This window comes from Oncorhynchus tshawytscha, linkage group LG13 (assembly GCF_018296145.1).
Source record: "Oncorhynchus tshawytscha isolate Ot180627B linkage group LG13, Otsh_v2.0, whole genome shotgun sequence".
In the NCBI taxonomy this organism is placed as follows: Eukaryota; Metazoa; Chordata; class Actinopteri; order Salmoniformes; family Salmonidae; genus Oncorhynchus; species Oncorhynchus tshawytscha.
In genome coordinates this window covers 59150616-59175519 of record NC_056441.1, presented here as the reverse complement: position 1 = coordinate 59175519, position 24904 = coordinate 59150616, and the positions used below count along the sequence as shown (strand labels likewise).

Here is a 24904-nt window from a genome sequence, read left to right as displayed (position 1 = left end):
GGACTTGGTCTTTTACCAAATATGGCTATATTCTATATACCACCCCTACCTTGTCACAACACAACTGATTGGCTCAAACACATTAAGAAGGAAAGAAATTCGACAAATTAACTTTTAACAAGGCTCACCTGTTAATTGAAATGCATTCCAGGTGACTACCTCATGAAGCTGGTTGATAGAATGCCAAGATTGTGCAAAGCTGTCAACAAGGTAAAGTGTGGCTACTTTGAAGAATCTCAAATGCAAAATATATTTGGATTTGTTTACCACTTTTCTGGTTACTACATGATTCCATACGTGTTACTTCATAGTTTTGATGTCTTCACTATTATTCTACAATGTAGAAAATAGCAAAAATAATGAAAATAAATAAATAAATAAAAAAAATAATAAAAAAATATTTAAAAAAAATAAAAAATAAAGAAAAACCCTGGAATGGGTAGATGTGTCCAAACTTTTGACTGGTATTGTATATATCAGTGAAATGCATGTAATCGAAATATTCCATTTGAAGAATGTTACTACAGGGTACAGTCTGACAGTGTGGCCATATCTTATGCATGCAGTTTGTGTACAAATATGATGTGTGTGATGATGGGGTCAGTCTGTCTCCGAAGACAGAGAGAAAGAGGAAGGAAGAGATGACGAGAGGGAGAAAGGGAAGAGACAGGGAGACAGAGATAAAGGGAGAGCGAGAGAGAGAGAGAGAGAGACAGAGACAGGCAGACAGAAAATAAGAGAATGAGATAGAAAGAGAGAAAGAAGGGGAGAGATGGAAAGAGTGAGGGAGGGAGGAGGGAGAGTCAAGGCGAGGCCAGGCCAGGCCAGGAAGAAATTGGGTGTCTGGTGCACATGCCCAGAAGAATAAGGCTGCTCGACACTTCTTAAGTCTCCACTTGTACTGCATGTATTATTTATATTCCCCACTGCAGCTGTCTCAGAGGAAAATTGAGATGTGTCTCTGTCTGATTCATAGCAGCTATGGGCCCTAGCACAGTGCACTGTGGAGCCATTGCCATCCGTTTGATCAAAAACCTAGGGAAAGAGTCTGTTGATGGGGACATCGACTCATATAAATGAGTTATAGGAGGTGTTACCAAACTTAGTTACTTAACGCTGGCATAATGCATTATGATGCGGTTCAAATGCAATGTAATACGTGTCACAAGCATGTATGACCTTCTTAAGATATGTTATTATCATCTCACAATGATCCTGAATAAATAGCAGCCATTTTGAGTCAAGTGACATAGAGGGGTATAACTTTTTAGAAGATTTATCATAAGACATTATAAAGGCTCATGCATGTTTACAACAAGTAGGCCTAATGAAGCATTATACAGTGAGTAAATAATATGTTACCAGTAATAAACTTCTCCATGGTTCTTTTCTCAGACAATCTTTAATCACCAGGGAAGGTGACGGAAACTTTCCGCCCCCCTTCTAAAATATGTTAATCCCAATTTAATTAATTATTAGATAATGATCATTCATGAGGATGAGGACATTACAGCAACATTCTGAGAAAACGGAACCTTTTTTTATTAGCATAGCTTTCAGTTGAAGACAACTGAACACAGCACAAGACATGCTATTACTAAAATATCATATACTTTTCATATATGTCATGTATGATGTTCCTGTCACATTCTCATCAACAAACTCGAATCACCAAATTACTCACTATGAGTTATGCGACTCAAAAAAAAAACTTTTCCAGATGAACATAAATTCACCCCTGTCTGTATGCTACATCCCTAGGGTACTCCTGGCACATTTATTCATAGTCTGGAAGTGCCCAGAGGTTCTCACCTTTTGGCAATCTGTGGATTCATCATTATTAGGTATTTTGTATAAACCCATCCCATGTCTACCCAATGTACTACTGCTTAATGATGACTCATCACTGAATTTAACATAAAGGCAGAGAATGATTTGGCTTGCCGCCTTAACAGCAGCCAAGAGATGGTTGCCTTACGATGGCAAGCCCCATACACTTTGCCACACCAAATGTACAGTCCCAGTCAAAAGTTTGGACACACCTACTCATTCAAGGGTTTTTCTTTATTTTTACTATTTTGTATGTTGTAGAATAATAGTGAAGACATCAAAACCATGAAATAACACATATGGAATCATGTAGTAACCAAAAAAAGTGTTAAACAAATCAAAATATATTTTAAAGTTTAGATCTTCAAAGTAGCCACCCTTTGCCTTGATGACAGCTTTGTACACTCTTGGCATTCTCTCAACCAGCTTCATGAGGAATGCTTTTCCAACAGTCTTGAAGGAGTTCCCTCACATGCTGAGCACTTGTTGGCTACTTTTTCTTCACTCTGCAGTCCAACTCATCCCAAACAATCTCAATTGGGTTGAGGTTGGGTGATTGTGGAGGCCAGGTCATCTGATGCAGCACTCCATCACTCTCCTTCTTGGTCAAATAGCTCTTACGCAGCCTGGAGGTGTGATTTGGGTCATTGTCCTGTTGGAAAACAAATGGTAGCCCCACTAAGCGCAAACCAGATGGGATGGCGTATCACTGAAGAATGCTGTGGTAGCCATGCTGGTTAAGTGTGCCTTTCTAAATATATCACCGACAGTGTCACCAGCAAAGCCCCCCCCCCAACACCATAACACCTCCTCCTCCATGCTTCACGGGGGGAATCACACATGCAGAGATCATCCGTTCACCTACTCTGCTTCTCACAAAGACACGGGGGTTGGAACCAAAACTCTCAAATTTGGACTCATCAGACCAAAGGACAGATTTCCACCTGTCTAATGTCCATTGCTCATGTTCCTTGTTCCAAGCATGTCTCTTCTTATTATTGGTGTCCTTTAGTAGTGGTTTCTTTGCAGCAATTTGACCATGAAGGCCTGAATCACACAGTCTCCTCTGAACAGTTGATGTTGAGATGTGTCTGTTACTTGAACTCTGTGAAGCATTTATTTGAAATGCAATATCTGAGGATTGTAACTCGAATGAACTTATCCTCTGCAGCAGAGGTAACCCTACCTTGTCACAACACAACTGAACTACTCAAACGCAATAAGGAAAGAAATTCCACAAATGTACTTTTAACAAGGCACACCTGTTAATTGAAATGCATTCCAGGTGACTACCTCATGAAGCTGGTTGAGAGAATACCAAGCATGTGTAAAGCTGTCATCAAGGCAAAAGGTGGCTACTTTGAAGAATCTCAAATATATAATATATTTAGATTTGTTTAACACTTTTTTGGTTACTACATGATTCCATACGTGTTACTTCATAGTTTTGATGTCTTCACTATTATTCTACAATGTAGAAAATAGTTAAATAAAACCCTGGAATGATTAGGTGTGTCCAAACTTTTGACTGGTACTGTATATATTTATGGACATATGTCAACATGAACTGTCAATTTCTCGACTGCATGGTGCAAAATCTGAGAATATTAACATATGGACGACAGCATTTGGCAGTAAAAATCATTACTTTAAGATATGTACTGAAGTAAACCGGTCCTGTGGGTGGGATGTGGAGGTGGAATAAATTTATTTGTGTATTGTCTGTTGGTTTGTTGTTTTTTGTTAGTCAGCTAAAAAATGTATCAAAACTTGATCACAAAAAAAAGTATGATGTTGTAGCGAAACCACAGGTCTGTGGTTGAAGTCTCATAAAGCAACTGCTCTAAACATGAGTAGTCCAGACAGGACAGAAGGAAAAAATACCCCCCAAAAAAGAGAACGAATCTCCTTTTTGGCTGTTCAAATCCTTCAATAGGAGAGTTCATTCAGAGTTCGCTCACAAGTCGACAAAAAACAACAACATTCTTCGTAAACATAGCATGGGTGGAAATTGACTTGGTGCATCCTTAATGAATGAAATACTAGCTTTTTGAATGGGATCATTTTGGGCCAGGAAATAAAAGCTTAGCTGAGTTCGAAAACATCAAATCAGCTGGAGGCACTTTATAACTAAGTGTAATTAAAGTGATACATCACAACTAAACAAGCCTCATTTCTTTACAACAACCCTGTATCTCTCACAGGCAGACAATTGTCTTTGCACCAAGGAGACAAAAGCACTGCAATAATTAGCATGAAAACAAAGATGGGCGTCGGTGTGGTGGTAAACGAGCAGTGAGCTCATGGAGTGTTGACCACCTTCCAGATGTGCTGATCAATACAGTGTCTTTTGACTGGTATCGACACACAGCACCATGTGTGAAACTGTACAGCCGTGGAGCCGTGCGGGCGTTCTGCATTCAGAGCATGCCGTTCTCCCTGCAGTGGCGAGAAGGAGTAATAAAAATGGTGGGTCCAAGTCCAGGCTTCAGAGGAGAGCAGCACATCTGCAGCCAGCCAAAGCGGACTGTGGTCGCCGGTGTGTGTGTGTGTGTGTGTGTGTGTGTGTGTTTGTGTGAGACGCACTGTGTGTGCAGGGCTATCAATCACACCCACCATAGGCCCTTCACCTACGCATACGTGCGCATGCACACACACGCATGTGTGCACATGCATACACACACACGCATACACACACGCATACATACACGCATACACACACACACTCTCTCCCTCGCATAAGACTAACACACACAAACACAAATGCAATCTCTTATCTACTAACACACACACACAATCATGCACTTAGTGTCACTGCAGTCAGATTGATTAAAGTGAGAGAGGGATCAGGCTATCCTTCGCATTTCTGCACTTATTAATTCACTGACTAACTCAGGCTGACGTGCTTGGGGAGAGAATCCAGTTAAGTGTGTGGGAGCCATTAAAGCTACACCCAGAGACATACAGTAGACCACTGTTCTACAGAATGCCTCTGTTTTGATGAAAGAATGAGGTACTTTTGATCAAAGAGCAGCAGTAGCTTTTCACATTTGAAAAATGAAAGCCTGTATTCCATACAGAACTCACAAACGCATGTGTCTAGTAGGTTCTGGAGTAGGCATGCAATCTCACAGAGCTTCTTTGCAATCCAGTAGAAAATCAATTCACTTCAGTTTTCATCATATATCTTGACGCTGGTCCTCACAAGTGTACTTAAAGACGTAATCCTTAGATGCACTTCATCTTACATCAATGACATACACTACCTTTCCAAAGGTAAGGTAGACTCTTCTATGTGATTTCAATGCTGCATGTGAAGTGACTGAGATACAGTATGCAACATAAAGATGCCACAGTACATTCTAGGTTGGCATCCAGATCTTAAGAATAATGACTGCAATTCACAGATACCCCTTGTCTAGGCCTGACAATTGACATCGACAGTAAAATATCTAAGCAATACTGGAAATAGACAATGTTTTTGATGGACACCATTCTTTTGAAGATAGAGGCATGTCGAGTGAAGTATACAGACAGACACAGACAGACAGCCAGCCAGCCAGCCAGCCAGACAGACAGACAGACAGACAGACGGACGGACGGATGGACACAGACAGACAGACAGACAGACAGACAGACGGACAGACGGACGGACGGACGGACGGACACAGACAGACAAACAGACAGACGGACACAGACAGACAGACAGACAGACAGACGGACGGACGGACGGACGGACGGACGGACGGACGGGCGGACGGACGGACGGACGGACGGACGGACGGACGGACACAGACAGACAGACAGACAGACAGACAGACAGACAGACAGACAGACAGACAGACAGACAGACAGACAGACAGACAGACAGACAGACAGACAGACAGACAGACAGACAGACAGACGGACGGACGGACGGACGGACGGACACAGACAGACAAACAGACAGACGGACACAGACAGACAGACAGACAGACGGACGGACGGACGGACGGACGGACGGACGGACGGACGGACGGACGGACGGACGGACACAGACAGACATACAGACAGACAGACAGACAGACAGACAGACAGACAGACAGACAGACAGACAGACAGATGGGCGGGCGGGCGGGCGGGCAGGCGGGCGGACAGACATATCATAAACACTGTAAAAAATAACTCTGCTTACTATGCATCCTCTCTTGCTACAAACAACCTGACAAATAGCTGGAGCCAGGATGAGTTACAATGTCACCAGCAGTCTACCAGCAATGAACCGACTGACCGGCCCTCTGCTTCACAATCTGTGTCCTGTGTCTCTAATGTTCAAAACCCCATCGGCAACAAACAAATCACACCTGTTCCCTGTTAAAGTACCACCAGTAGCTAGTTTTGGGATTGGGGAGGAAACCTGATATGAGCCCCTGAGGCGCTGGACAAGGTGAGGCACTATATTTGAGCAGAGCCCTGGGAATAGGGAGCCATTTGGGACTCATCCCTAGACCTGTTGGTGTTGCTTTATTATGTTTACACCAAATACAAACATATACATACGAGCAACAACTTACAGATGCACACAAACAACGATCTCCTCTGCCCAGACCCGCATGCTCACACCCCCATCCCTAGTGCCTGCATTATGGTTTGCCACAATGGCCTTAAATGTTGATGTTGCTTTAGAAAGCACATATTCATACAGTATCTACTCAGAGATATAATGAGAGGAGGGTGACTGTCACTGATTATCTCTCCCTTCCCACTAAACATATGATAAAACATGAGGGGGAACCAGCCCATGCCCACAGGCCTCCAGGCCTCCAGGCTCCTCTATCCCGGTGACAGGCAGGGAGAGGAGACCAGGACCCACAAACTCCTCAGTCCCGGCTGGTGCTGTAGTAGCACCCACCGCTGCCCCACATTCCTCTCACTTAACTGGGGCAGCTGGGGCTTAGCTGAAACTCATTTGGCAGCCAGGGCCCTGAGAGAGATGGCTGGGGAGGAAACAGAGGAGGAGGAGGAGGAGGAGGAGGAGGAGGGAGGTGTACGGCTGGAGCTCCAGACATAAATAATGACCTGTCACGAAAGCGATCGTGTGAGTAGCAGTCATTTTTGGTGAAATTAAAAAAATTGTCCTGGAGATTAATAGCTCTCTCCGTTCCTCTCCTTCACTTGGACTGATGCTTTCAGAATGGCTGCTGCACATTGAGACAGCTGAACATGTTGAATATGGAGCACACAAGATGGACGCTAAACGATCTGGTATGATAGGTCTTATGAGTGGCAAGGACCTATTATCTGAACGAATTACACAGGAAAAATAAGCCATTACACATAAAATCATATTGATTTACTTTGATAACTTTCCTAATTTTATCAACCTAGCCCTTCCTCATCTGTGTGTGGTGTTATCGTCTTATGAAAAGAGGTGAATATTATATGAACAACCTGTAAGTTGGTCCTGAAGGGACTCTTCAGTATTTAGTATTTAGTGAGCTGATAGAAGTAGTGTTTTATGAACAGTGCTGTGGCTTCATGCCCTGAGGTGTGTGTGACTACAGTTGAAAATTAAACTGCTGGAGAGAATTGTTGATTAATGTGCAAATACATGAAACAAAGTAAAGGAAGTAGTGTATTTGTGGCTGTGTGTGATGCTGGTCTACAGATGGCAGCTGTGTTGGGGCCCACCTCAGGGGGGTTAGACCAAACCACAGTCCACACAGGAGAGAACACCAGTCATTCCACAACGTCCTCCGAGGTAGATTCGGTGTTCTTTGCCGCTCACGCCCTATGACAAAACAAACAGCATTTGTGATGTTTGGCTTGTCGCTAGGATTTCAGAAAAAAATATATACATAAATCTTTCCCTGTCTGTCTCGAGTCTCGCTGCCCAACTGCTGTCAGAGAGTTGTGGGTGTCGAGATCAGCTCAACCCCCCAACAGACTCCCTCAGGACAGGGAGGTTTGTTATTTATTTTTAAGAATACCGCTAGTTGACTTTTCTTTCCATTCCCACTGGACTTTGGGTTGGGCGAGTGTAAACATTCCAGAATCGTACGTAGCACACTGCTCACACAGTGGTGTAAAGTACTTACTGTAAGTAAAAATACTTTAAAGTAAGACATAAGTCATTTTTTTAGGGTATCTGTACTTTACTTTACTATTTACAGTATAATTTTGACAACATTTACTTTTACTTCACTACATTTTCGCTGACACCCAATAGTACTCGTTACATTTCGAATGCTTAGCAGGACAGAAAAAATTTCAAATTCACCACTTATCAAGAGAACATCCCTGGTCATCCCTACTGCCTCTGATCTGGCAGACTCAAATGCTCAAAAAACACAAATGCTTCGTTTGTAAATGATGTCTGAGTATTGGAGTGTGCCCCTAGCTATCCATGAAATGAAATAACAAAAGAATTGTGCCGTCAATTTTGCTTAATATAAGGAATGTGAAATGACTTACACTTTTACTTTTGATACTTAAGTATATTTTAGCAATTAACATTGACTTTTGATACTTAAATTAAAACCAAATACTTTTAGTCAAGTATGACAATTCTGTACTTTTTCCACCACTGCTCACACAAAAGACTGAATTCTACTGTGAAAAAGCTTTTTTACTGTACATTATTTAGGCACTTCCTCAACCTAATATAGTTGACCAATTATGGAATATTTTGCAAAGGCTCTATGGATTTTCCATGGGCATACATATACAGTACTAGTCAAAAGATTGGACACACCTACTCATTCCAGGTTTCTTCTTTATTTATTTTTTTACTATTTTCTACATTATAGAATAATAGTGAAGACATCAAAACTATGAAATAACACAAATGGAATCATGTAGTAACCAAAAAAGTGTTAAACAAATCAAAATCTATTTTACATTTGAGATTCTTCAAAGTAGCCACCCTTTACCTTGTTGACAGCTTTGCACACTCTTGGCATTCTCTCAACCAGCTTCATGAGGTAGTCACGTGGAATGCATTTCAATGAACAGGTGTGCCTTGTTAAAAGTTAATTTGTGGAATTCCTTTCCTTCTCAATGTGTATGAGCCAATCAGTTGGGTTCTGACAAGGAAGGGTTGGTATATAGAAGATAGCCATATTTGGTAAAAGACCAAGTCCATATTATGGCAAGAACAGCTCAAATAAGCGAAGAAAAATGACAGTCCATCATTACTTTAAGACATGGAGGTCTGTCAATTTGGAAAATGTCAAGAACTTTTGAAAGTTTCTTCAAGCACAGTTGCAGAAACCATCAAGCGCTATGATGAAACTGTCTCTCATGGGGACCACCACAGGAAAGGAAGGCCCAGAGTTACCTTTGCTGCAAAGGATAAGTTCATTAGAGTTACCAGCCTCAGAAATTGCAGCCCAAATAAATGCTTCACTGAGTTCAAGCAACAGATGCATCTCAACATCAACTGTTCAGAAGAGACCGTGAATCAGGCCTTCATGATTGAATTGCTGCAAAGAAACCACTACTTAAGGACACCAATGAGAAGAAGAGACTTGCTTGGGCCAAGAAACACGAGCAATGGACACTAGACCGGAAATATGTCCTTTGGTCTGATGAGTCCAAATTTGAGATTTTTGGTTCCAACCACCATGTCTTTGTAAGACACAGAGTAGGTGAACGGATGTGTGGTTCCCACTGTGAGGCGTGGAGGAGGAGGTGTGATAGTGTGGTGGTGCTTTGCTGGTGACACTGTCTGTGATTTATTTAGAATTCAAGGCACACTTAACCAGCATGGCTACCACAGTATTCTGCAGCGATTCACCATCACATCTGGTTTGCGCATAGTGGGACTATCATTTGTTTTTCAACAGGACAATGACCCAACACACCTCCAGGCTGTGTAAGGGCTACTTGACCAAGAAGGACAGTGATGGAGTGCTGCATCAGATGACCTGGCCTTCACAATCACCCGACCTCAAACCTACTGAGATGGTTTGGGATGAGTTGGACCGCAGAGGAAAGGAAAAGCAGCCAACAAGAGCTCAGCATATGTGGGAACTCCTTCAAAACTGTTGGAAAAGCATTCCAGGTGAAGCTGGTTGAGAGAATGCCAAGCGTGTGCAAAGCTGTCATCAAGGCAAAGGGTGGCTACTTCGAAGAATGTCAAATATGAAATATATTGATGACTTCACTATTATTCTACAATGTAGAAAATAGTCAAAATAAAGAAAGACGCTTGAATGATTAAGTGTGCCCAAACTTGTGACTGGTACTGTAATCAGAAATACAAAGAGGTGTTGTGTAAATGACAACAGACAGTTAGGAATAGGCTATTCTACAGAAGAGACAAAGACCCTTTAAGCTTTGTCACTATGATAAGTCTGCGGCAAGCATTTGTCAGTGATAAGCCTGCAATTGGTATCTTAAAGGCTTTCATCAATATTAGTTCAACTAAAAATAGTGCAATCAATTCACAGCAATAGCTTTATAAAACCAACCAGTATGGGTGGAGTGGAAAAAATAGATGACCTCGAATATCTGTATATCCCTTAAAATAGAACATCAACAATAAATTACGTCAAAAACATTGTCAAGAAGTCGCACTAGTTTTACTCTGCCAACTTCAGATTAGCATTCAAACCTTTTCCGCTAAGATGATGACTATTGTTTTGTGGAGCTGCCTAGATTTTGTTTTAGCGAAGGAGGTGATGGCGAAAAAGAAAATAAACATTCGACATCTTTTGGCTGGGCAGCCTTGTTTTCCTTCCAATTCAACTTTTATGATACCATTCAGTCATTTAACTTCTCAACTCCTGACTTACACAAACACGGGTGCTACTGTATATCACTATATTATTGATAGACACCACTAGCGTAGCCGCAGTGAAAATGCCGTAATCAGTTCCTGTTTCAGCAGACCCAGAGGCATGGGCAGTAATTAATGGAGTTAATGTTTCCCTACTGAGGAAATCTCTGATTACTCAAGGTAACACAGAGAATGGACACTATTCATAGAACTCTTGCTGTTCTCCTAAAATGTAAGTATTACCTAAACAAGTACTTTTCCAAAACCACCATATATATATGCCCCAACCTTCAGCTGATTGCCTTTCCAACTACATACACTGAAATACCACATGTAATTTGCCTGTTTCAGCCATGGGCGGAAAATAATTATAAATGTCTCTTGCATATAGGCCATGAAATTATGACGCAGTTTCTGAAAATGACCCACAATTGTGAGGCTTGGCAAAGTGGTTAATCATGTTTACAAAATTCCCGACTTCCCGTATCTCAGTGCAAGAGACATGACTGCAGTACCTAGTTCAAATCCAGGCTGCATCACATCTGGCTGTGATTGGGAGTCCCGTAGGATGGCGCATAATAGGCCCAGCGTCATCTGGGTTTGGCTGGTGTAGGCCATCATTGTAAATAAGAATTTGTTCTTAACGGACTTGCCTAGTTAAATAAAAAATACATCTAAAAAAGCTAACTTGGGCCTCCCGGGTGGCGCAGTGGTCTAAGGCAGTGCTGGCTGTGCCGTCAGAGACTCTGGGTTCGAGCCCAGGCTCTGTCGCAGCCGCGCCACGACCAGGAGGTCCATGGGGCGATGCACAATTGGCCTAGTGTCATCTGGGTTAGGGAGGGTTTGGCCGGTAGGGATATCCTTGTCTCATCTAGCAACTCCTGTGGTGGGCCGGGCGCAGTGCACGCTGACCAGGTTGCCAGGTGCACGGGGTTTCCTCCGACACATTGGTGCGGCTGGCTTCTGGGTTGGATGCGCACTGTGTTAAGAAGCAGTGCGGCTTGGCTTGGTTGGGTTGTGTTTCGGAGGACGCATGGCTTTCAACCTTCGTCTCTCCCGAGCCCATATGGGAGTTGTAGCGATGAGACAAGATAGTAACTACTAACAATTGGATACCACGAAATTGAGGAGAAAAATGGGGTAAAATAAAATAAATAAATAAATAAAAAGCTAAGTTAATGACAACCGATCAGAACTGAAATGTTTACAAACTCCTAACTTCATGCAGAAGCTGTTTAGTGGCCTAAGTACATTGCTAAATAAAAATTCAGGAGCTCAAAATATCTATTTTGTTACTGTATATGGTGACTTCTTAGAGTCCCCTTAAATTCTATGGATCCACAAGCATCCACAGAACAACTGATCATCCCCAATCTGCTGTTTAGCTAACTTTTCATTTTGCTAAATAATAATTACAAAGTCAATGGACCTTTGTCTAAAGGTCCAACATATCCCTAATAGGTTCACCCTTGGCAGCTCTAGAGCTTAAAGCCCAGCTCCAGACTCCTACCCCAACCCCAAGCCCTAGACCCCAGCCTCTGCATAGTTTCAGCCCAATGTCAAACCCCAACTCAACCCAAACCTCAAAATCAGCCCAAATCAGCAGCCCAAGCCCAAACTCAGGCAAATCTAGAAAAGCCAAAAGCCAGCCCAGACCAGACCTGCTCCTTCCCCAGGTGGTCAGCCCCAGCTTGTAAAGCCAGCCCATGCCCCAGCCCAAAGCCAATCCCATTGGAGAATTTCAACAGACTTTCATTTCACTTCTGGCTTCTGTCCAGGCAGCTTGAGCCACAGCCACACAAAGGACCCAAGTTTCAAGTTGAACGTGAGAACCACCTCATCTCTTGACCTCTATTAGCATATGAATGGTCCAGAAAGGAACTGAAAGCAAAGAAAGATGAGGGAAAGGGAGAGTGACCGAACACAGCTCACAGTGTGCCCTTGGCCGACTCTCCTCCTCAGTTTCAGTTACTGTGAAAACAAACTATGCCCTTTCATACAGATCTCTTTACAGGGTGACACGCTCTGACAAAGAGCTACGCCCAAAAACATGTTGCTCCAACATTGCGCACACATTTTGGAAAATATGATTGGATACACAAAAACATTGCAAAGGCTTTTTTCTCATTGTCTACATGTCTGAAATGTGGTTAAATTTATCAAATGAAATGTATATTGGGGGAAGACATCTGCGCAAAGAGCATACATTTCCTATAAAGAAAGTGCCTATTGACTATAATATTCAATGCATCTAAATCAAATTCATGGCAGTTCAGTTGCTCTTATTTTCAGTTGTGTTAATAGGTGTAAAGCTATGCTGAAAAAGGCCAAACCATACCTGGTGTAGTCCTTTACTGTGAGAGACTCATTGGATAATCTGCCTAGCCAGCAGTCCCCAGGTTGGCACTATTCATTGAGTTTATCTGGGAGTGGGGAGGGGAGTCAACCACACTGACCTTACTCTCAGTCCACTAACAAAAGGGCACGCTCTCTCTGCCCTCAGCTCCAGCTACTGGTTAGAGGAAGAAATAGAAAGGTAGGTGAAGGAGTAGAGGAGGACCGGGAAAGGAGGGAGACAGAGACAGATCACTAACTCATCAAAGAAATTCTATCAGTACAAGTGGGGTCCAATGTGATAAGCAAAACAGTTCTTTCGGACACCAATGACAACCACAATGCCCATGTGTGGTAACAATACATCCAACAGTGTTACAAAAAAATGTGATGACCCAACCTTAAGTGGCAGGAGTAGGGAGAGGAAGAAATTACAGCAGAGGTGTGGACTCGAGTTACATGACATGGACTAGAGTCTGACTCATCACAAATTTGATAACTTGAGACTCAACTTGATAGAAAATAAAATAACTTGAGACTTGAAGACTCGGGACTTTGACTTGATACTGATGACTTGAAATGATTTGTGGATTACTCTCCACGCAGCCAGATACTGTAGCCGCAGCATCGCATTTGCAAATAGTTTTTTTGCAACAGATTCACGAGTGAAACGCACACTCGGCCCTCTGATTGGACCAGCAAACTGTCAATCAACACAGGTTGGGTGAGCTAGCGAAGATTGCTGATTGGATCGGGTGCAGCGCAAACGCCAAATTGTAGGGAGAGAGGATTGCCATAAATAAATATGCAGCTCTATAAATTGTTTGGGGATCAATAATATGAACTGTTTACTTGGCAAGTTCACCAGCAATGGGTCATCAAGCAACAATTACTGGTCTTTTGGTATGTCAAAATTGCTTGAAATGTATCATTTACTTATGAAGCATTTGGAATTTGTTGTTAAAATTAATTATTGAAATGTGTTGTAAACCAAATAATGAAAAGGGCTGTATGGTAGCCTTAATAAATAGACAAATATTTGTAGTCATTGCACATATTTTTTTTTTCTTACTTCACTTGAGACTTCACTTGATAAAAACGTGTGACTCGACTCGACTTGCTCTTAGAATGGACGACTTGGATTTAACTCAAAGCTCGACCCATTCTACTTGGGATTCAAACTGAAATTATAGTGGCAGGCAGGAAGAGGCATATGAACGTCAAAGACATTGGCTGCTGTGGACATACAGTATGTTATATTATGCTTGGCCTGCCAGTCCTCAACATGAAACAAAGCTCTGTAAATCTGTTCCCCGTGTGTCCATTATCCACCTCTCTCTCTCTCTCTCTCTCTCTCTCTCATTTCCCCCTCCTCACTTTGTCTGCCAGCTACACACCACTCCTGTATAATTTGTTATTTTCTTCATATTATTGTCAGAGAAGTGAGAGCAAGAGAGTGAGCTGCCAGGAGAGGCAACATTTCAAAGGCACGATGCAAAAAGAAAGAAAAATATCACATTATCTAGCTGCTATCTTATTCCATTGTTGGAAAACCACCAGTATCTTTACACTCAGACAAGCATCCGATTCTCACAAACACCTTTATTGGCACAGAAAAGTCTTTCCGTCCGTCTGTCCGCGGTAGATTATGTCCTGTGAGATGTGAGTAGACAGGGCTTGGAGGAGCATCCGTCTGTGCTGTGGCATTATTGCTCTCCTCCACTGGTTTTATCATCTCTATAAATCTCCACTGTCTGAGCCCCAGCCTCCCCATAAAGAGCCAACCTGTGAGTATCACCAAGAGAGAGAGAGAGAGAGAGAGAGAGAGGGAGAGAGTAGTAGTAGCCCGTACCCAGACACATCCATCTCACACGCCTCTGTCTGGAACAGACAGACGGACACGCCTGGTATATACTGTAAGCTACAACTGAGATTTGAACTTTATAATATTGATCAGAAACATCCAATAGTATAACATTTTAGACCCCAAAGACTCATTGTCTTGCAGAAAAGCACATTTTGAACACTTGGACTGGTTATTACAGTGCAGAATCACTGGTATGAGGATGTTATATGACAAGCTACAGTAGTACAGTGAAAGGGAAAGAGCAGATAATAACAGAAGAGAGATTGGTGGATTGATACAGGGTTCAGAGGAAGTGCATTGCCACAGGATCTCTCCAGTGTCAGTCAATCAAAAAGACTGAGCTCTCTGAAAATGAGAATCCACACAGATAAGTGACCCAGGTGCCGCCGAAGATTGTTTCGTCTCGCACAAAGCCCAGATAACTCTTACACAACGTGAACCGCAACCAAGAACAATGGACACAATCTACACCAAACGACTGTTGAAAACTACCTATCGCTGTATTGTGTGCGTCAAATATGTCCACCTTCAGTTAGCAAGTAGGCCTACAGGCTACCCTTAGTACAGTATCACCTTTATGAAAAAACACATTTGAGTCAATAACTAAAATGGACCAATATTGACCTCCAATAAAGCACAATGTTCTGTGTTTATGTTCCCTCTGTGCAGGCATGCCGTTAGCTTTATGTCAACAGACGACTGAGTCCTTTTACCCCGTATTCATAACACAGCCCTGATGTCACTGAGATAACCTTAAGTAACCACTGACGTGAATCTGCTAGCTAGACCAAACACAAGGCTTGAGTTGACACATAGAATGTACTTTGCCCAAAGACGGCTAACTTGAAACATCTTAAAACATTCACAACTATTTCTTCATACCATTTTGAGTCAGTTTGAACTTTTGAACAGTGAAATCACCGCAAATATCCCTTTTTTCCATGTCATTCTGAGTCACTTTTGACTGTTGGATTCATAGTCTTCAGTCAGTTTCTTATGATTCCCCATTCAGTTCTGCCAAGGCTATTCAACTATTCCCCTGGCAGTGACAGATGGCCAGGGAGAATCATTTGATCACTTCAACAGTATATATGACATATTTCTTCATTTGGCATCTCTTTACAAGGCACATTTAACTGGACAAGGAACTAACACTGTCCGTTCTCTAGCCTCGCTCCCGCTCACCCTCTCATTAAATGGTCCTCCAGACAGTGACAGCGACTGTGTCAGATTGGACACTTGCCGTGCAGCTCATACTGAAATAAATATAATCCACTCCACCTTCTTCCCACCTATGAGCCTCTTTATACCCTTCAATATCATAATCACACAACAATTTTCTGACAAGCACCAGAAAACACGTTTCAAAACATTGAACAAACCCCCTTGAGGTTGCAATTTGAATATCAGCCACTTGTACAGAGATTCAGGACTCCCTAGACGGGATACCTCAGTATCTGCCCATCTAAGCTCTAATCACCATGGTGATTGTTAGGATCACCATGGTGACGATAGGCTGCCCTGCTCCCATCATGCATCTGTCTACCCATCATGCCCTAGCCTTTGTCCTCTCCCCAGGAGAGATGTGGCAACACCCAGAGGAGTGGCATTAGATTGATGCATCTATTTCCAACCATCATACAAGCCCTAGTCCCAATGACTGGAGGTCAATAGTCATTGGAGCGTTTCAATGTCCCTCACCCCGGGACTAAAAAGTAACAAACAACTAAATGTGACAGGGAGCCGAAGGGAGTTGACAAGTTCACAGCTCTTTCAGAGAACATGGCTTCATACTGCTTGATGGATCCTGGGCCTACAGAGGGCAAAGACAGTAGTAGTGCACTACTTTTGACCAGAGCCCAATGGGCCAAGGTCTGGGCTCATGCCTCCCCAGGCCTCTGGCCTCCATTCTCCTTCCTCTGGCTCGGCATCTAGGGTGATGTTTAATGAGAAATCTTTATTGGAGTTCTCTGGGAAGAGTTGGGCCCCATGAGGTTTCTACTCATCCCAAGTTTAATTGTGAGCTGCTTGCTTGCTTGGCCCATGGCCTATGTGAGGCTACCCGAGTATATTATTACATCTAAAATGATGCCAATGATGACTTTTACAACTGTAATTAAGCTTATGAGATAGACAATAATGTGTGATTTGATCATGTCCACTGTCACATCTGAAAACATTCAGTCTAAATCTTTTAATTTACTCAAAATCACTGCTGTCATTTGATCAAAACCAGCCTAACGTGTCTCTGCCTCAATGTTTTTTTTTATCTATGAAATTATTGAAAGATTGATCATATATCCTCTTGGCAATTCATCAGGCCACCATCATCCATCATATCTACTGACAAATCTACTGACCAGGCAGGTAGCCTAGCAGTTAAGAGTTTTGGGACAGTAACCGAAAAGTCACTGGTTTGAATCCCCGAGCCAGCAAGGTAGGGGTGTTATCGTAAGAGTAGGGGTGTTAACCCCGGTGTCCTGGCTAAATTCCCAATCTGGCTCTCAAACCATCACGGTTACCTAATAATCCCCAGTTAACAATTGGCTCATTCATCCCCCTCCTCTCCCCTGTAACTATTCCCCAGGTCGTTGCTGCAAATGAGAATGTGTTCTCAGTCAACTTACCTGGTAAAATAACGGATAAATAAATAAATAAAAAAGGTGGTGGAAAAATCTGCCGCTCTGCCCTTGAGCAAGACAATTAACCCGACAGAACATCTGCTCTCTGTGGATGTGGATTAAGGCATCCCCTGCACCTCTGATTTAGGGGGGTTGTGTTACATTTCAGCTGAACGTACAGTGCCTTGCGAAAGTATTCGGCCCCCTTGAACTTTGCGACCTTTTGCCACATTTTAGGCTTCAAACATAAAGATATAAAACTGTATTTTTTTGTGAAGAATCAACAACAAGTGGGACACAATCATGAAGTGGAACGACATTTATTGGATATTTCAAACTTTTTTAACAAATCAAAAACTGAAAAATTGGGCGTGCAAAATTATTCAGCCCCTTTACTTTCAGTGCAGCAAACTCTCTCCAGAAGTTCAGTGAGGTTCTCTGAATGATCCAATGTTGACCTAAATGACTAATGATGATAAATACAATCCACCTGTGTGTAATCAAGTCTCCGTATAAATGCACCTGCACTGTGATAGTCTCAGAGGTCCGTTAAAAGCGCAGAGAGCATCATGAAGAACAAGGAACACACCAGGCAGGTCCGAGATACTGTTGTGAAGAAGTTTAAAGCCGGATTTGGATACAAAAAGATTTCCCAAGCTTTAAACATCCCAAGGAGCACTGTGCAAGCAATAATATTGAAATGGAAGGAGTATCAGACCACTGCAAATCTACCAAGACCTGGCCGTCCCTCTAAACTTTCAGCTCATACAAGGAGAAGACTGATCAGAGATGCAGCCAAGAGGCCCATGATCACTCTGGATGAACTGCAGAGATCTACAGCTGAGGTGGCAGACTCTGTCCATAGGACAACAATCAGTCGTATATTGCACAAATCTGGCCTTTATGGAAGAGTGGCAAGAAGAAAGCCATTTCTTAAAGATATCCATAAAAAGTGTCGTTTAAAGTTTGCCACAAGCCACCTGGGAGACACACCAAACATGTGGAAGAAGGTGCTCTGGTCAGATGAAACCAAAATTGAACTTTTTGGCAACAATGCAAAACGTTATGTTTGGCGTAAAAGCAACACAGCTCATCACCCTGAACACACCATCCCCACTGTCAAACATGGTGGTGGCAGCATCATGGTTTGGGCCTGCTTTTCTTCAGCAGGGACAGGGAAGATGGTTAAAATTGATGGGAAGATGGATGGAGCCAAATACAGGACCATTCTGGAAGAAAACCTGATGGAGTCTGCAAAAGACCTGAGACTGGGACAGAGATTTGTCTTCCAACAAGACAACTGATCCAAAACATAAAGCAAAATCTACAATGGAATGGTTCAAAAATAAACATATCCAGGTGTTAGAATGGCCAAGTCAAAGTCCAGACCTGAATCCAATCGAGAATCTGTGGAAAGAACTGAAAACTGCTGTTCACAAATGCTCTCCATCCAACCTCACTGAGCTCGAGCTGTTTTGCAAGGAGGAATGGGAAAACATTTCAGTCTCTGGATGTGCAAAACTGATAGAGACATACCCCAAGCGACTTACAGCTGTAATCGCAGCAAAAGGTGGCGCTACAAAGTATTAACTTAAGGGGGCTGAATAATTTTGCACGCCCAATTTTTCAGTTTTTGATTTGTTAAAAAAGTTTGAAATATCCAATAAATGTTATTCCACTTCATGATTGTGTCCCACTTGTTGTTGTTTCTTCACAAAAAAATACAGTTTTATATCTTTATGTTTGAAGCCTGAAATGTGGCAAAAGGTCGCAAAGTTCAAGGGGGCCGAATACTTTCGCAAGGCACTGTATTCAGTTGTGCAACTGACTAGGTATCCCCTAGTGTAGCTGGTGGTTCATAGTCAAATACTCAGTGTAAAGAGGACAACAGGGTGGTTCATAGTCAAATACTCAGTGTAAAGAGGACAACGGGGTGATTCACAGTCAAATACTCAGTGTAAAGAGGACAACAGGGTGGTTCATAGTCAAATACTCAGTGTAAAGAAGGCAACGGGGTGATTCATAGTCAAATACTCAGTGTAAAGAGGACAACGGGGTGGTTCATAGTCAAATACTCAGTGTAAAGAGGACAACAGGGTGGTTCATAGTCAAATACTCAGTGTAAAGAGGATAACAGGGTGGTTCATAGTCAAATACTCAGTGTAAAGAGGACAACAGGGTGATTCATAGTCAAATACTCAGTGTAAAGAGGACAACGGGGTGGTTCATAGTCAAATACTCAGTGTAAAGAGGACAACGGGGTGATTCATAGTCAAATACTCAGTGTAAAGAGGACAACGGGGTGATTCATAGTCAAATACTCAGTGTAAAGAGGACACCGGGGTGGTTCATAGTCAAATACTCAGTGTAAAGAGGACAACGGGGTGATTCATAGTCAAATACTCAGTGTAAAGAGGACAACGGGGTGATTCATAGTCAAATACTCAGTGTAAAGAGGACAACGGGGTGGTTCATAGTCAAATACTCAGTGTAAAGAGGACAACGGGGTGGTTCATAGTCAAATACTCAGTGTAAAGAGGACAACGGGGTGGTTCATAGTCAAATACTCAGTGTAAAGAGGACAACGGGGTGGTTCATAGTCAAATACTCAGTGTAAAGAGGACAACGGGGTGGTTCATAGTCAAATACTCAGTGTAAAGAGGACAACGGGGTGGTTCATAGTCAAAATATGTCTGTTATGCCACAGTTACCAAACAGCATGTTGATTGTACTGAAGCCATTGCTCATCTCTACCAAACCTTAGCCAATGGGAGGTAATGATAGACACAGCTGTCAGTACCTGAGGGGCTTTTTTCATTAACTTTCTCTGTCAAGACCAAAGGAAAGACTGAATGGAAGAGATGATGATAAGAGAATGGAAGGGTGATGAAATCATGGCAGCCGAGAAGACAGTTGGTAGAGAATGGTTTTTCTAATGCTAAGAGTTATGGGTTCGATTCCCACTGGGGGTCGTCCATATGTAAAAAATGTATGCATTTGACTGTAAGTTGTTGGACAAAAGCATCAACTAAATGGCATACAGTATATTAGCTGGTGCAGTAGAGTAGTAGCACCACTTGTCCCACACTTCCTAGTGCTCTTGCACCACTCTCTGCCCCGAGACAGGCTGAACATACATTTCTCATCAACAGGTTTCTCTGAAAATGTTAGTGAACAGGCGTCATAGTTTACTATGATATTGTCACGCACTGACCTTAGAGAGCCTTTTTATGTCTCTATTTGGTTTGGTCAGGGTGTGATTTGGGTGGGCATTCTATGTGTTGTATTTCTTTGTGTTTGGCCAAGTGTGGTTCCCAATCAGAGGCAGCTGTCTATCGTTGTCTCTGATTGGGAATCATACTTAGGTAGCCTTTTTTCCCACCTATGTTGTGGGATCTTGTCCTTGTATTGTTGCTGTTGAGCCCTACAAGGCTGTATGTTTTGTTGGTGCTCTCTTTCTTGTTTTTCTGGTTATCATTAAAGAATATGATTAACCTACCCCACGCTGCATCTTGGTTCACTTCTTCAGACGATCGTTACAGAAGATCCCACCACAAAAAGACCAAGCAGTGTTTTCTGGAGGAGTGGACATGGGAGGAGATACTGGGAGGAGATACTGGAAGGCAAGGGACCCTGGGTGCAGGCTGGAGAATATCGTTGTCCTAAGGAGGAAATGGAAGCAGCAAAAGCGGAACGGCGAAGATACGAGGAGTTGACACGACGAAGCATGCACAAGAGGCAGCCCCCCAAATGTTTTGGGGGTGGCACACGGGGAGATTGGCGGAGTCAGGTTATAGACCTGAGCCAAGTCCCCGTGCTTACCGTGGGGAGCGTGGTACTGGTCAGGCACCGTGTTATGCAGTGAAGCGCACGGTGTCTCCAGTGCGCGTTCACAGCCCGGTGCGCTACATTCTAGCTCCTCGCATTTGTCGAGCTAGAGTGGGCATTCAGCCAGGACGGATTGTGCCGGCTCAGCGCTCCTGGCCTCCGGTGCGTCTCTTCGGTCCAGGATATCCTGCGCCGGCTCTGTGCACTGTGTCTCCGGTGCGTCTCCACAGCCCAGTACATCCTGTGCCAGCGCCTCGCAGTTGCCAGGCTAGGGTGAGCAGCCAGCCAGGATGGGTTGTGCCAGCTCTGTGCTCCAGACCTCCAGTGCGTCTTCACGGCCCAGTATATCCTGTGCCAGCTCCACAAACTAAGCCTCCAGTGATGATCCATGGCACGAAGCCTCCAGTGAGGATCCATGGCACGAAGCCTTCAGTGATGATCCATGGCATGAAGCCTCCAGTCATGATCCATGGCACGAAGCCTCCAGTGATGATCCATGGCACGAAGCCTCCAGGGATGATCCATGGCACGAAGCCTCCAGTGATGATCCATGGCACGGGCCCTCCAGTGATGATCCATGGCCCGGAGCCTGCAGTGAGGATCCATGGCACGAAGCCTCTAGCGTCGGTCTCCAGTCCGGAGCCTACGGTGACGGTCTCCAGTCCGAAGTCTCCGGCGACGGTCCCCAGTCCGGAGCCTCCGGCGACGGTCTCCTGTCTGGAGCCTCCGGCGACTGTCTCCTGTCCGGAGCCTCTGGCGAGGGTCTCCAGTCCAAAGTCTCCGGTGACGGTCCCCAGTCCGGAGCCTCTGGCGACGGTCTCCTGTCCGGAGCCTCCGGCGACTGTCTCTGGCGACGGTCCCCTGTCCAGAGGCTCCGGCGACTCTCCAGTCCGGAGGCTCCGGCGACGGTCCCCAGTCTGGGGCCTGCGGCGAGGGTTCCCAGTCCGGGGCCTGCAGAGAGGGTTCCTAGTTCGGTGCCTGCAGCGAGGGTCCCCAGCCCGGGGCCTACAGCGAGGGTCCCCAGTCCGGGGCCTGCAGAGAGGGCCGCCAGTCCGGGGTCGGCGACGAGGGTCCCCGCACCAGAGGCGCCACCAAAGTGGGGAGAGCCAGAGGTGGAGCGGGGTCTGCGTCCCGCACCAGTGCCGCCACCGAGGATAGATGCCCACCTGGACCCTCCCCTATAGGTTCAGGTTTTGCGGCTGGAGTCCACACCTTTGGCTTTTTAGAGAGCCTTTTTATGTCTCTATTTGGTTTGGTCAGGGTGTGATTGGGTGGGCATTCTATGTGTTGTATTTCTTTGTGTTTGACCAAGTGTGGTTCCCAATCAGAGGCAGCTGTCTATCGTTGTCTCTGATTGGGAATCATACTTAGGTAGCCTTTTTTCCCACCTATGTTGTGGGATCTTGTCCTTGTATTGTTGCCGTTGAGCCTTACAAAGCTGTACGTTTTGTTGGTTCTCTCTTTCTTGTTTTTCTGGTTATCATTAAAGAACATGATTAACCTACCCCACGCTGCATCTTGGTCCACTTCTTCAGACAATTGTTACAGATATACTGTACCTACCTCATATCTATGTAGTAAGAGAGGGCATATCTGTTAGATAATATTGCATCCTCTATATGTCATTGAATTTCTGTCAAAGTGTGTATTGGAAAGCTACAACCATACCCACTATGAGCTTGGATTGAACTAAACAGATGCCACATACCTCATTTAGGAAAGGTCCTGAAATACTATCAACGTTACATGTTGTCTGGAAATTCATAAAGAAGTGTGTACTTCTGTGCCTTATTTAATGAGTATATAACAAGGTGGCTATAGGGTAATGTACACAATGTTCAACTCTACCAGCACTAGCTCTCTCTCCCCCTGGTGACATATTCTGCCCCAGTTCTAGAAGCATAAATTATAAATCTGGCAACACAATGTCTGTGGGGAGGTCACCGCCACACACCGGAAAATGATTTTAAAAAAGAAATTAGCATTTCTTATGGAGGAAGTCCCGCTCCTGTTTCAGTCTGTTTTCTTCCACTTGATACCAAACGAACACGACCCAGGAATTATATCTTCAGTATTTGCACAGCCAGGTAAGCTGCCTAAATACTATGAATAGTAAAACGACAGGTTCATTATTGTTTTCTTTCTCTCTGGTGATCATACCAAGATGCTGTTTATTGCTGCAATACAATGATTTCAGGGCAAAATATTCCACTACTATGTTGAAGTTAATGTAAAATTGTGAGAATAGAATAAAATAGAATGGAATAGAATTGGAATATAACATTGTGACATTAAGTGTGTGAAGATAAGTAATCTTTAAAAATGGGCAATCATTCAAGGCTGCAGTATGAGTGTCAGTATGCAAACTATGATCATTTGTTTCTTGACATCTGAATGCATGGTAGTGAATCAACAAAAACAAAATGTACTCTACACTCTTAGAAAAAAGAGTTCCAAAAGGGTTCTTCGAATGTCCCCATAGCTGAACACTTTTTGGTTCCAAGTAGACCCCTTTTTGATTCCAAGTATAACTATTTGGGGTTCCAAGGGTTCTACATGGAACTCAAAAGGGTTTTTATCTGAAACCAAAAGGGTTCTGCCTGGAACCAAAAAAGGTTCTGCTATGGGGACAGCTGAAGAACCCTTTTAGGTTCTAGATAGAACCTTTTTTTCTAAGAGTGTATTGAAGAAAAACAGTTTTCACTCTTTCAATGACCACTGTCAACTAAGATTGACCAGAGCCATGTACAATATGTCTACATATTGCTCCAACCTGCACGCCCACGCCGTAGTCATTTCTCACTGATTCTTCCTTTATTAAAACCCCTTGGCTTCAGTCAAGACAGCAAGACAAATCCTTCTACGGCTAAGGCTCTGGACTCCTATTCCAAGTCTCTCCAAAAAAGGGTCGCATAATATGCTGTGGAAGAATGCAGGCAGTTAAACCAGTTACAGACTACAGTAGGTGCCACTCAGCAACACTGAAGGGCATAAAGAGAGTCCACGTGTCTGTCTGCTCACCCTGTAACATTGCACAATTCTCAACCAATAAATCCTTTCCAGGACGGTGCACCCTATAACACCACATTTCCACATACAAGCAAACATGAGATGAAAGAACTTTTGACTGTGCAATAACCAGGAGAAATACATGAAATGGAAACTGCTGTCACTTGCTTGAGAACCTCATAGTACTGACCTTATCAGAAGACCACGGGTTTCTCATCTCTCCTTCCTGCTCATACTTCACACCAGCTCCCTCTTGCCTTTCTTTTGAAGTTAGTCCCTCCAGATCCACTGTTTCGGAGGCAAAGTTAGTCTGTTCATTTTCTTCTCTTCATTTTCTTGCTTCTTTCAGCTGTTTTGTCTAGTCTTCCTTCCTCGGCTATCTCTCCACGCCAAAACAAAAGGGGCAAAGAAAACGAAAGGAGAGAGCTGTGCGGCGAGAGAGCATGACAGAGACAGAGAATGTGTGGCACAAAAGTCTGCTCGGACACAGTCACCTCACAACTCTCCTGTTCAAATTTAGAGGCTGGACCTGGTAGAGCAGAGCCGAGCCCCACTGAGCATGCTCAGAACTGAGAAGCACACTTTTAAATTAACATGAGTTCCTTTCCAGTCCCTGGCTTCCCCTCCCCTCTCTCCAATATCTATCTCTCTCTC

General features: G+C 43.6%; 1 long non-coding RNA gene across 1 annotated transcript in view; it reads right to left on the bottom strand.

The window, feature by feature from the left end:
• LOC112265417 overlaps positions 1-24904 on the bottom strand; it is a 67958-nt gene extending 43054 nt beyond the window's left edge. The window contains exon 1 of the long non-coding RNA XR_002955770.2: positions 24441-24904. This is a non-coding gene — a long non-coding RNA (uncharacterized LOC112265417). The remainder of the gene's footprint in view (positions 1-24440) is intronic.